The 14,234-nt window shown below is 40.3% G+C and overlaps 1 protein-coding gene across 1 annotated transcript in view; it reads left to right on the forward strand.

Annotated features, from left to right (window-relative positions):
* The window catches only part of LOC136866111 (uncharacterized), a 207,026-nt gene extending 197,111 nt beyond the window's left edge, over positions 1-9,915 (forward strand). Inside the window, exons 5-6 of the transcript XR_011017909.1 lie at positions 6,074-6,261; positions 9,400-9,915. The gene's annotated coding sequence lies outside the window, so the exon portion shown is untranslated. The remainder of the gene's footprint in view (positions 1-6,073; positions 6,262-9,399) is intronic.
* The last annotated feature ends 4,319 nt before the right edge of the window (positions 9,916-14,234 follow it).

Below are 14,234 nucleotides of genomic sequence, written 5' to 3' on the forward strand. Positions count from 1 at the left end.
CATGGTAAGACGCCTATGTCTTTAATGTTTGGCTATACTCCGTACTCCCCTATGTCTAACCTGCTATGTATTGAGGATCTTCTCCCAGACCTATCTAGGCCTAATGATGTTCAAAAGATCTGGAACGAAGCAAAAAGGAATCTAGCTGTGTCATACGAAAAGGTCAAAAAGCAGTACGATAAAGGTAGGAAACCGTCAAAATTCAATGTTGGTGATCTCGTGTATGTTAAGTGCTACCCAATGAGTAAGGCTGTGAATAAGTTTTCGGCAAAACTTGCCCCTAGGTACCAAGGCCCGTGCACGGTATTGGAGTTCTTGTCTCCCGTTTCAATTTTGGTAAGTGACCCTGTAGCAAAACGTATTAGGCGCGTTCATGTTTCTCAAATTAAACCAGGTTGATCTGGCAAATCGTACCGCATCTTCCGCTGGATGGACGCACCTTTGGTAACTGACCTGTATCGTTAGTGAATTTAGCACGCATACTGTGGGATGGCGAGCGAGTCAATCTGGTCCTTTCTGTGCCTCGTGTTGGTGACTCTAATTTAGTACTTCTCGTATATTACTGTTTCTAGGTGTGGATTCTTGTAGTTAGAAATTGTCTTTCCTTAATTGTCTTGTGACGGTGGTATTAATACCTTGGAATTGATATCCTCGTTATCTAACCTTATGCTTATGTGGTGCGCTAACGAAGTTCCTTTGGGGAAATCTGATGACATCTAACTTAAATTGTGCTTGGTTGTCCCTCTGTTTTCTCTAGGCTTATGTAATTTCAAAGACTTGTTTCTTCTGTAGCTCCGCATAGGATTCCTTCCGCCGAACCCTTCGATCATCTTGTGACTTAATCATTGCTGAGCTATGGTGTGCCTGGGATGGAATGTAAGGGAGTGTGTCTGGTGCCTGAGTGTTTACCTTTTTGTCATCCTTTCATTGTGTGCGTGTGTCTGAAGATGTGTGGTGCTCAGTCATGATTGGGTTGCTATTTGTGCCATTTTAGTATTGTACGATTTCTGATTGTGGTGTGTTTCGATCTATTGGTGTCGGAAAAGTTCCCTGCTTGCCTTCTGCATGGACTCCGTGTCTTAAAGGTGTTTCTGTTCCGGATACTGATGTTTGTATTCATCCATGATTGAGAGATCTGACACTCCTACCTTTGGGCACTCTTCGCGGCTGTTCTAAAGGTGGTTTTCTATGCGTGAACCCTCTATATTATTTTTCCTGTAATGGGTTTTTGGGCTGAATTTATCTTCCTAACCTTTTGGTTTTGGGGTTATGTAGAAAATCTGTCTCCGATTTTTCCTGTGGGCGTTCGGTTGGTGCGCTCCTGCCAGCATTATGGTTGTATCTCCTGTGTTGTAACTTGGTAATGTTGTTGTGAGTTGTTTGGATCCTTTTGAAATGTGGACCGTTAGTAACGTTGTGTAATTTTCCTTATCTACCGGTTGGCGTGTGGAGTTTTCGGTGGTACTGTCGGACTTCCTTCCTGAGGATATTTCTCCTTTTGTGCTTCTGTGGGATGGACCTAGTCCTTAATCTGTACCTGGTTTGCTGTTGTAATTTCTGCTTTGTATTGTACTGTTGGGTTGTAGTCTGTGAGCACGCGTTGAGGATAGCTATCCTTTATCTCTCTATGAATAACCCGTGCTGCTAGCTTGTCATTATTTAGGTAATCGTGTTTTGGATTACGTTGTTTAGCTGTCAAGACACCTTGGTTGGGATGTGATTTGTCCTTTAATTTACCTCTGTGTCGCGGTAGATTTGGCTGTTGGTTTGGTATCCACTACTCCGAGGAAGTACATCTTCGGTGGGCGATTCGTAGTTATCTCTTGGCTCTGGGATTTTCGACTTGTTCTTCCTCACGCTGAATTAGGTTTGTGGTTACTATTCTGTGCCACGTTGCCTCGTGCATTTAGTTTCGGTGGTTGTACCTTGATGTGGCCGTTGTGGATGACTGACTGATCGCGATTTTTCCATCTGGTAACCTATAGGAGTCTCCTGATTGCCCATCGAGGCTACTGTTGCCTGTCTTACCTATCTGTAACTCGTGTAGGTTCTGCGTCCCTTCTCCTTGATGGTTTTCCGTTGGTTTGTTCAAAATTAGGTTTCTATGCTTGAGTCCTTACCTGTGTTTGTGGGTGAACTAGGATAAGTTGCCGATCCCAGTGTGGTTTGTATTCTGGCTCTACCCCTCGTTCTTGACCCTTGGACCGATTGACGAGTTCGCCACTCTGTGGTTGTGTGTGTGTCACTCCAATATCTAAAAGTGTAATTTGATAGGTCATTCATGTGTCCTCTTAGTTTAACGTCTGGTATTCTAAACCATATGTTCCAAGGACGTCTATTCTTTGGAGTGGTCCTGTACCTTTACTTATATATTTTTCTTGTGGGTGATTTGTGCTTGAGTAATATTACTGATTTCCCTTCCGTTATGTTCTTGATCCTTAGGGATATCTGTCTTTGTCCTAGTTGGTATTATGTGTTGGATTGTACCCTATGTTTCTATGTGTTCTTGTTCATTGTTTCTCTACGTGTCATGGCTAAGTGTCCTTCGTGGCAGTGTAACATGGTATATTTTATGTAGTTTCCCTTTGATTTCTTAATTGTTGTTGAATGGGCCCTCCTCTTCCTTCGGTACTATATTGGACCAAGTGGAAAGCTCTGGGCTTCAGCTAGTTTGTTGGTAACTAGCCTATGTAAAGTTAATTGGCGGATCTGTGGATCCTGTAACTGAAAACTCACCTACTTTAATTTCCTGATTTGCTTTTTGTTCCTCCCTCTTCTTGTGGTTTTGCCCCCATTCGGGTCTTCCAGTGCGTTTCATTTCCCCTGTAGTCTCCCTTTGCGACACAAGATCATGCGTTTCCTTAATTTCAAAGGAGACTTGTAAAGGTATTCATGCATTAAAAATTAATTTACCACCGTGCTTGAGAAAATAACCTGAATGCGTGGACTTATAAACATGTGGTTTTGGATTAATTTTGGTCAGTATATCTGTGATTAGTGTGAGAGTTGCCAAAACCTCAAGGTGAACTGCGTCATGTGTCATAAACTATATCATTGTGTGATGCATAGAAAACATGTGTATTAGGTGAACCTGAAACTTTGGTGAACTCTGGTCATTGTGCTCTCTATTTGATGACAAACATTACTCTGGTGATTTTCCGAGTGCTCGGTTAACATTTCTGGACACTGATGTTGATCGCACCCGCCAATTATTTCTAAAAACTATGTGATATGGAACTGTGTCTTGGACTATTAACCTGGTCATGTGAACTCCTAACTAAAATTAGTTAATCTTGGTGGTCGTTTTCTGTTGGACAACTTCGCCCAAATTTAGTATATGTGCGACCACCACATCATTGATGGCATATGCATGTGATTTTGTCGTCGATTCTGGGCGGGAGGGCTGAGACAATATTAAATAATGTGAGCCTCCCCATTATAACCATTTTGAACTGGCCCTGCGGCCTAGAATAATTTGTGTCAAACGGCTTACGCCAGTATACCTTTTTTTAAAGTTACTGTAGTCAGCGGGCCATTGTCTGGTCTTGTGATTGGTTGCGCATTACTGCGCATGCGCCCGCCGGTCGACTACCAGGCAAAACTGGCCTGCTTCCAGCTGGCCGACGCGACACTCAGTTCGCTTGAGGCAGCATGTTGAGCTGGTGTGTATTTGTGTCCGGCGTCATGGAGTGTTGGAGTACCAAGAAACCACCGTAAATTGAATGTTAACGGGGATTTGCCCCAGATGAACTAATTGGAGACCTCCTGCCATTCTTTCTGACCATGTTTTTAGATTTATTTTTCGTCTGGATACTTCACAACGAGGTCTGGATGCTGGCGGTGTGACTGTTTTTCTTCATCAACAATGTCAGGTTAAAATTCTTCTCATTTCTTCATCACCTAAGGTACGTACCAGTGTTTGACACACTTTAAACGTCGTCCTGAAGAGGATTTTGATATTTTCGAAGATTTCTGGAAAAATAATAATAATAATAATAATAATAAATATTTGGACTTCGCCGTTAAATTTATTCCTATTTGCGTGTGTGGTATCGAAAATCTGGAAAACTGTTTCAGCAACTAATCACAGTAATGTGGAAGGTTCACCATGAACTAAATTGGAATTATTAATTTAAAATTTTACTGATCTACTTTGGCATTTTAAATTGTAACTTTCCTTGTAAACCAAGGTACAGTCTCCAAGGTACCGAACCTTACCTCTTTCGGCTTTCTGTTTGCTTTCCTGTGTTTTGTTTTCTAATTCGTTTGGTATGTTTTCTTCTCCCCCCCCCCTTCTGGGGTTTGGGTGAATTTTATCATTTTCTCTGGCCTGTTTTTCCTCCGTGTTTTAGGAGGCCTTGCTTGTTTCTGGTGGTTACCTTGGCGACGGTTCGTGTGTGGATTGTTGTCGGGTTAAGAGTTGTCTGGCGTGTTGAGCCTGTGTGGATCTTGAATTATATATATTTCGGGGTTGAGTGTATCGTTTACTGTTTAAATTAATTTATTTATTTTCTCCTCCTTAAATGTTGTGTTACCATTTCCTTGCCCCGCGTGAGGAGGTATTTTTACGTAAAATTCTGTTTGCCTTGGAAACTGTCCTTGGTGTAAACTGAACGTTTTCAAACCTGGTAATTATTAGAAGCGACCGCGTTGAAGATCCAGTTTATTGAATAATTGTTAACTTAGGTTTTTTTATTAAATAACTACCCGTGATCGATCACATTTTATTTCAAGTTGTACTTATGTAAGAGAGTCTATTGGTTTTCCGTTGTTTTCTGATTACATTTTATTTGGTACGGAGGTCACCCCTTTCCTTCTTTGTTGTTTTCATAAAGCTCCCCATTTATTATCTGTTAAAGAGTATTTATTTTTCATTAATTGTTATTTAGTAATGAATTAATTTTCTTTAAAACCCCACCTGGGTATATTCTAATTTATTTTACTTATTGTTAATTTCCTTTTCCATTTTTCAACCTTATGTTGATTTTATTTACATTTTGCCATTACGTTTTAAAAATAAACTTAGGCTTTATCATCTTAATAACTTGGTTTGTTACTTACTATTTGCCCTTCCATTAAGTTTTTTAAACTTCATGTAAATGCTGGTTTTCATTCGCCACGTTCGGTGGAGCACTGCCTCTGATTAACTTCCACGGCCTTTTAGTCGTCTTCCTCCGCTGTTTCCGGTAAGTTTTTCTATGATTTCTTGTTTTTAAATTGTGCTTGAACTTCGGTGTTTTTCTTCTTGTGCCCATCTTCTTCCTCGTGTTCGCTATTACTCCCATTTTGGGGCGGACACGCTAACAACCTTCTCACCAGGGTCTCTATCTCTCTCTCTCTCTCTCTCTCTCTCTCTCTCTCTCTCTCTCTCTCCGTCCTTTTTTTTTCTCTCTCTCTTTTTCTCTCTCCCTGGTGGATAAGGTTTTTCACCTCATCACCCCTAGGTGGTATCGGGGTCCTAGAGGGTGGTGAGCGGTGAGAAAATAAATGTAGTTTACCTGACAATTATGGACTCGACTTCCTAATAATAATATATCACAAAACACAGAATGTCCACCAGACTGTAAATAAGCTGCTCTGTCATGGTTGCTTTATGGGAGGCTTCAAATGTTTCCCTATTGATGTCAGCACTAAACAGAACACTGTTATCATTCTCATTTCTGATTGGCATTTCTTCACTTTACCCCTAATGAATATTGCCTTACTATGTTCCATCTGAAGGCAGGAAAAACACAGAGGAATTATCTTCCCATCCTTAGTAATAATTAGAGTGATGATAACGGGTGCATTTTAATTATTGAAGTGTTCAAATGGTATAGCATAAAGAGTTGCCATTATGGATATTTCTTACTTTTTATGTACAAATTCTTAAAGTCCATGAAGCTTATATATGAAACTATTTTTAACTCTGACTAGATAAAATGATGTAAAACTAGCTGCCTGGATAATGTAGTTTTGCACGAGCTTACTGGTGATCTTTCCAAATAACTTAAGAAGTGTACTGGTGATATATGTGTAATATTATATAAAGAAAGATATTTCATGCCTTAACAGCCAGTTTTTCTTTCAACAGGCTTGTACAGAGATGGTGATGCCCATGTGTTCAGACGGCAGGCATGATATGTTTGAAAAGAAAGCATGGAATTTTACGCAGTATTCTGATACATGCTACAAGAAATGGAAAGTTCGACCTCAGTCTGACTTGGCAGTTAAAGTCTATGGAGGAATAGATATCTTTGCAGCAACAAACATAATCTTCACGTAAGATTACACTAAATTTTTAATAAAAATTAAAAGGCTGACTGGTGGAATATCAGAAATAATTTTCAACTACACAAGCTATAAAATAATTGTCAATAGCTGTCTCTACTCCACTAGTTATTGAAGTTTGACTATTTAAGTGTGCCCTGCACATTCAAAATTTGGAAACTGTGTTCTTGAAAAAGATCTAGGAACGCTGTACTTGGGAAATTTATTGTAATATTCAGAAAATATTGCTTGAAGTGGCAAAGGTTTTGAGTGAAAACTACTTTATTCTCTAAAATATCACAGCATATTTACTGACAGCCAGAATGAGTCATTATCCTAGTTTCTAAGAACACATAGTGTATGTTTTCTTATCTTTTTATCTTCCAACATTTATGACGGTGTTGGCAGAACTATACCCTCCATAGATTAGCAGAGGCAGGAGAATTTTCTGGGCCTTTCTGTTTTCAGCTGATGTCCTTCATCTTAGAGGAGTAGAACTCTTCCTCTCAAGTGGTTGATCATCTTATCTTTTATCCCTTTGAATCAACAACCTATCACAACACTCAACATTTTTGACTGGTATAATTTTTGTACAGATGATTGAAAACTCACCAATTTTTAGTAGCCTTCAGAATATCTGAGTTTTGTTCTATCCAAGTTGTTAAATGTGTTATTGAAATGAACACATGATTATACCAAAGCAACATACAGTGCACTCGTAAAGAGTTTGCATCACATGTGCACTGAACAGTTCAGGACCTTACTCCTCCATAATTCCTAGAATAATAGTTTCAGGTGTGTGTGTGTGTGTGTGTGTGTGTGTGTGTGTGTGTGTGTGTGTGTGTGTGTGTGTGTGTGTGTGTGTGTGTGTGTGTGTGTGTGTGTGTGTGTGTGTGTGTGTGTGTGTGTGTGTGTGTGTGTGTGTGTGTGTGTGTGTGTGTGTGTGTGTGTGTGTGTGTGTGTGTGTGTGTGTGTGTGTGTGTGTGTGTGTGTGTGTGTGTGTGTGTGTGTGTGTGTGTGTGTGTGTGTGTGTGTGTGTGTGTGTGTGTGTGTGTGTGTGTGGGGGGGGGGGGGGGGGGGACTGCTGTTTAAAATCATGGTTCAGAAGCAAAATGGCATAAATAGGAAAACACAAGAATTTTTTTACCCAACAGGAAATATTTTTTCCTACAGCAATAACATTATAGTTTTTGTGCACTTAAGTGTTTCCTGAAAGTCCAAATTAATCTTCATCAACAGACCCCAAGAAAGTACAAGAAATTTTTTTGAAACATTACGGATGTAAGGATACAAAAGTAATCAATAGAGGGACCTCTACTGAAGCCAGTCTTTTGCCAATTTGCAAGTGGACCTAATACAAGTACAGTGAAATTATATTAATCTAGATTAATTGGGAATTCTTGCCATCAGGGTCAATAAATATCAGGATTAATTAAAGTAGCCAAAGTACATATTATAAGGAACACTGAAACCATGTGTTTAGCAACAAAATATGTGTATTGAAATTTAAAGTACGGTAATACAAATGTTAAATACCATAAATCTTCAGGAAAGAAATAGTGTATAAATATGGCTTATTGAATGTATTTCAGCCCTTTGATTTAAAGAACACAATGGTCATAGTTCATCTGTTTAATATTGTAATGTTGGACAGTTCATTATGTTGGTAATATGCATTTTTCATCAAACTCATTGCAGTTTTTAAGTATAGCTAAGTTTGATACAAACACTGACATGAGACATGTGAATATAACAACCTTGCAATACTTATTATTCACCAATGGACAAAAGAACAAATATTGATCAAGAAATGTTCTAAATTTTCTGTAAGCATACCAACTTTGGCACCTTTAGACACCCAGTAACTCATCCCCTTGAAGATAATGCGTCCTCCTCTGAACGTCGTCCACCAGCATGTTAAGCCATAGTTAATCAGACTTTTCGTAATTCTTCACTGGTTTTAAAGATTGCTTGATCAGTCAAGTCCTCCAAAAACAGCTGTTCTTAATAAATTCTAGGCAGATTCAATAGGGTTCATACTTATCAATAATCACTTTAGTGGAGTGATACTAACACTTTAAAGAAATACACTGATGAACCCTAAGCAGTGGACATGGAAGTTATCATCGATGGGGAATCATTGTTCTTCGGTATACCTGCAATACTGTTCAACAGTTGAATGAAGGATATTATTCCAATAATGAGGAACCACAGTGTTACCCTAGTGATCACCAATGTTTTAAGGGACAAAGCGAAGCATCAGCCCAGCATCAGCATCAGGAGTAGATCTAACTCTTTGAACCCTTTTGCTTGCATGATTGTTTTCAATGTTATGTGTATATCTTGTAATTATGTATATAATATTTTGTGCTGTATAATCTTTGTATAGTTTTGTGTATGTTACCATACGCTAATAATAATAATAATAATAATAATAATAATAATAATAATAATAATAATAATAATAATAGCATCAGGAGCACTAAAAATAAAACACCTGAAAGTAAAATACAGTGTGCTATTGACCTAGCCAGGGTGAGAAGCGTGGCATGACGGAAGGGCAACAAACAGGCAGCCAGTTGGACCCACGCCAATGAAAAAGGAATGGTTTTTTGAACACTTTGCAGTATATGCTAGAACAGAGACAAAGCAAAACTTCATTAAGTTCCAGATTTCAAATTCATATGCATTTAAACAGAAATAAACATATATATTTGAGTGTGATTTGAGAGAGTCTGATGTTCTTTTCAGAACGAAACATGTCCTTCTATTTTAATTAATTTGTTTCTTTTTCAAGTATAATACTGTTACCATATTATGTTCTCTTCCAGATAGTTTATAAATGTATGAATCAAAATTGGATTTGGCAGACTTAAGAACCTAACAGTTACAAAAAATCAAAAGTTTTCTATATGACAGCACAGCTGCAGTTGTACAAAACTAACCCTTGAAATTCTGCCCTGCAGTTTAGACGTGATACTGTTTCAGAAGATTGACTTTGTTTCGTTAATGTACTGTATATAGGGAAGAGTAACGGGTGTTTGAAAATTCTTTGTTTTGTAGTTCCTTCTTAGTGTAAAAGATGGTTATTGATGCCTGTGAGTATCGTACATGTAATAAGATTGTTTCACTTTGTTTTCCATGTTGCAGTAATGGACTCCTAGATCCTTGGTCACGTGGAGGAGTTCTACGAAGCATATCTGGGACAGTAAGAGCTATATGTATACCTGAAGAGGCCCACCAATTAGACTTACGAGCTAGCAACCCTGCAGACCCGCTTTTTGTTACAGAAGATGTACGTCCAACTCTCCAGTATTACATCAGCACATGGATAACACAGCATAAAAAACGGCAGACCAGAAAGAAATGGCTAGTGAAACCACAGAATAGATTTATGTTTCAATGACAAACGGCCATTATGATACCGGTATATGGTACTTAACATTCTAATTATTAAGTTTAGAAACTCTTAACATAATGTTTTACCAAAAACTACTAACAGAAGAAAATAAGTTTTAGAGGTTATGGTTCATCTGAATCATTATATTAGCATAACAGCAAGTGAAATAGAACATTTTAAACAAAATTAATCATAAGAGACCAGAAATTTTGTTGACCATCTACTGAGCACATTCACATGAAAGTGAAGCAATTGCAAATTAAGAGACTGGGAAAATAATCCTAGTACTGTAATAAAGAATTAAAAACTATATCTTTAGTTTATTTCTGCAGTTCAGTGTAAAATTTTAAAATATAGTTTGTTCACAAGTTATATTTTTTAATGTTACCTAGTTACATTCCCAAATGCCTCTCATTCCATCAATATTCACTACATACTGTTCCCATTAAACAAAGAAACTGAAAAGAGAATCCAACAAGCCAATGGGTTTCAACAATGTGTGAGAGGTTATAGTGTGGAATCACGATGTCCCAGAGAAATTCAAGAAAATTCTGTACTCAGTGTATTACACGCCAAATCTGACATACACAGCAGGCACATGGACAACAACAAAATATGATGTAAACAGAATCTAAGCAGAAGAGATGAAATTCCTTAGAGGAATAACTGGGAAGATATGAAGGGATAAAATCAGAAACATACAAATCAGAAAGAGAATTCGATTCCCTAAACTGCAAGACAAGGTAGAGACCAGTAGGCCGAAATGGTACAGACACATGACGAAAAAGGAAGTGGTTAGAGTTCCAAAGCAAGTATTTACAGAGAAAATAATAGGAGGAAGACAATGGAGAAAGCCCAAAAACAGGTGGACAGACATGGTGAAGGAGAGTATAGAGAAGAGAGGAGTAGAAGTAGATGAAATATTGGATGAAGGAAGGAAGTGGTGGAGAGATAGAAAACTCTGGAGGTCCTTGATTCACAATCCAACCCAGAAAACTGGAAGACTACGGAACTTCCTACTGGTCTAGAGAATCTTATGCTCAACATAATGGTGCTATTGCAGTGGACTTAGAAAAATTATTGTGGATGTTGCATGGTATACAAAATTTTCAACTTCCATTATACCTTTTTGGTTTCCTCCTACCATCATGATTTAAAATTAACAGGGGGAAATCTTTGTGCAAATTATTAGTGGCAATACTGTTTCTGTTGTATGAACATTAAGAAACTGAACCAGTATTTCCTGCATATATACACTTTAGGGTAATACCCAACCTACCACACAGTTCAAGGACACATCCATCCAATGTTTTAAGCATGTGCTGTGCTGTGGAGAAGAGCGTTGTCCGTGAGAGACCAGTTGAACAGTTGGTACCAAAGATGTTCTCAAAACAAAAGAAGCACAGCTGTATTAACACTGGATATGCCTGTGGCTTCACAGCATGTATGTGTCATGAAGGTGTTCATGAGGCATGCAGGGAGTCAGCGTTGGCTTACAGAATCATGGCACAGTGGGTCAAACCCTTCACTGACGGATGACAATATATGGCTGATATGCCTCGGTTGCCCTGGTGTTGGTGACAAGGATGTACATCTTGTTGGGCAGGTTACTGTTCGCTTTTAGAACATCACCTGTGATGAATATAGAATAAGAAATGACTACACCTCCCATAATTTTGTAGGACAATGCTCGGGCACATATGGTGCAATCGGTGGCTGATTTATATGCTCTATGGGGCTGGGAGATGCTCTATCATCCCTTATACTCCCTGGGCTTAAGCCCTTGTGATTTTGATTCGATATTAACAATGAAGGAAACACTTCACAGTATCTGTTTTTGAACTGTTCCTGAAATTCTGCAGGCAATACACTGCTCCATTCACACTGTCCAGAGAACAAACACTGCTATAGGGATACTAAGGCTTCCATATCGCTGGTAATGGGCTCTACACAATGCTGGGGACTGCATGGTACTACAGAAATATATAGAGGTATTACTTTTGTAATGCCGTTTGGTTATAATTAATTGTTGCCACTAATAAAGAGATTGTGGGAATATATGTGTCTCACTTTTCTTCATGAACATCCACTTGTTGGGTTTCAGAAACCTCTGTTCTAACTAGGGTCAAATATAAATCCACGAGTCAGACATGTTGGAACGGCTATCATATCTCTATCTCCTCTGAGATGATATGGCCGAAGTACTGTACTTCCTTAAGAGCTGGCATTTCTTCGGGCTCAACTTCAGCTCGGCTACTCTTTCTTTGCAATGTCATTCACTCTCCTGTAGTTAACAAGGAACCGAGTAGAGCCATCATCCTTCTTCACTTACACTTTCAGGAAGCTCCAACGGCTTTCTGGGGTTTCTATTACTTACTTCTCTTTCATTTCATTGGGCATTTGGTCTACATTTTGTTGCTTTCCAAGTGGAATTTGTCAAAATAGTAGTGATGGACAATGTTTTTTTTTAATGCTATTTATTCGGTTCGTCAACCTAAGAAGATCTTTAACCTCTACCTTGTACCATATGTTATGAACCTGCGTGTATTTGGAAATTGCGGAAGTGTAAAGTGTTGAATGTGAGGAAAGGAACATTAAGGACGACACAAATCCCAGTCCCCAGGCCAGTTATATTAATCATGTACAATTAAGAACTACTGACCTGGCTGGAAATCGAACCCAGGGCCGCCGGGTGACAGGCGGACGTGTTGCTACCTACACCGCAGGGCCGGACATGGACAACGTTTCTCCAATAAATTATTTTTTATCACCTCATACACTGTACATATTTCGAGGATCTTACTGTCCTCTTCCTCAGCGGTTTTTACACACTTACAATTATTTTTCGACCTCCTTACTTATTATTACACATCAAAGTACTTAACGTCTACATAAATAAAGTTGTAGGGCGTCTGCTGTCTGTAATTTTGTTTGTTTTGCCAATTTTTCAGATATTTATCCATTTCAGGTCAACTCCATACCGAATCGGTGGTCTTTATTTTTCTTGTCTGTTTGTTTGTTCCACCATCACGGCTAATCGGCTGGTTAGATCTTGACCAAACGTCATATTTAGTGTATACACATCCTGGGGAAGGTCTTGATATGCATACCATTTTTAAATCTTTGAACAGACTGGGTGTTTATAGGAAAACGCGACGTTTTTTCCTCCATTTTTTCTTATACTATTGTCTTTCTGTAAACGCCGTGGACTGTGTGTGAAACGTATCTTCATTATGGGAGGTGGGAATTATAGGAACGATGGGAGAATGATACACTGACTGACAGAGCAAATGCAACACCAAGAAGGAGTGGTCAGAACTTTATGCCAATTGCAGGGTAGACTGACGTCACTGAGGTATGCTCATGATGTGAAATGCGCCGCTGTGCTGCGCACGTAGCGAACGATAAATGGGACACGGCGTTGGCAAATGGCCCACTTCGTACCGTGATTTCTCAGCCGACAGTCATTGTAGAACGTGTTGTCGTGTGCCACAGGACACGTGTATAGCTAAGAATGCCAGGCCGCCGTCAACGGAGGCATTTCCAGCAGACAGACGACTTTACGAGGGGTATGGTGATCGGGCTGAGAAGGGCAGGCTGGTCACTTCGTCAAATCGCAGCCGATACCCATAGGGATGTGTCCACGGTGCAGCGCCTGTGGCGAAGATGGTTGGCGCAGGGACATGTGGCACGTGCGAGGGGTCCAGGCGCAGCCCGAGTGACGTCAGCACGCGAGGATCGGCGCAGCCCCGCACGCCACGTCAACCGCCATTCTTCAGCATGTGCAAGACACCCTGGCTGTTCCAATATCGACCAGAACAATTTCCCGTCGATTGGTTGAAGGAGGCCTGCACTCCCGGCGTCCGCTCAGAAGACTACCATTGACTCCACAGCATAGACGTGCACGCCTGGCATGGTGCCGGGCTAGAGCGACTTGGATGAGGGAATGGCGGAACGTCGTGTTCTCCGATGAGTCACGCTTCTGTTCTGTCAGTGATAGTCACCGCAGACGAGTGTGGCGTCGGCGTGGAGAAAGGTCAAATCCGGCAGTAACTGTGGAGCGCCCTACCGCTAGACAACGCGGCATCATGGTTTGGGGCGCTATTGCGTATGATTCCACGTCACCTCTAGTGCGTATTCAAGGCACGTTAAATGCCCACCGCTACGTGCAGCATGTGCTGCGGCCGGTGGCACTCCCGTACCTTCAGGGGCTGCCCAATGCTCTGTTTCAGCAGGATAATGCCCGCCCACACACTGCTCGCATCTCCCAACAGGCTCTACGAGGTGTACAGATGCTTCCGTGGCCAGCGTACTCTCCGGATCTCTCACCAATCGAACACGTGTGGGATCTCATTGGACGCCGTTTGCAAACTCTGCCCCAGCCTCGTACGGACGACCAACTGTGGCAAATGGTTGACAGAGAATGGAGAACCATCCCTCAGGACACCATCCGCACTCTTATTGACTCTGTACCTCGACGTGTTTCTGCGTGCATCGCCGCTCGCGGTGGTCCTACATCCTACTGAGTCGATGCCGTGCGCATCGTGTAACCTGCATATCGGTTTGAAATAAACATCAATTATTC

Source organism: Anabrus simplex, chromosome 3 (genome assembly GCF_040414725.1).
Source record: "Anabrus simplex isolate iqAnaSimp1 chromosome 3, ASM4041472v1, whole genome shotgun sequence".
Taxonomy (NCBI): Eukaryota; Metazoa; Arthropoda; class Insecta; order Orthoptera; family Tettigoniidae; genus Anabrus; species Anabrus simplex.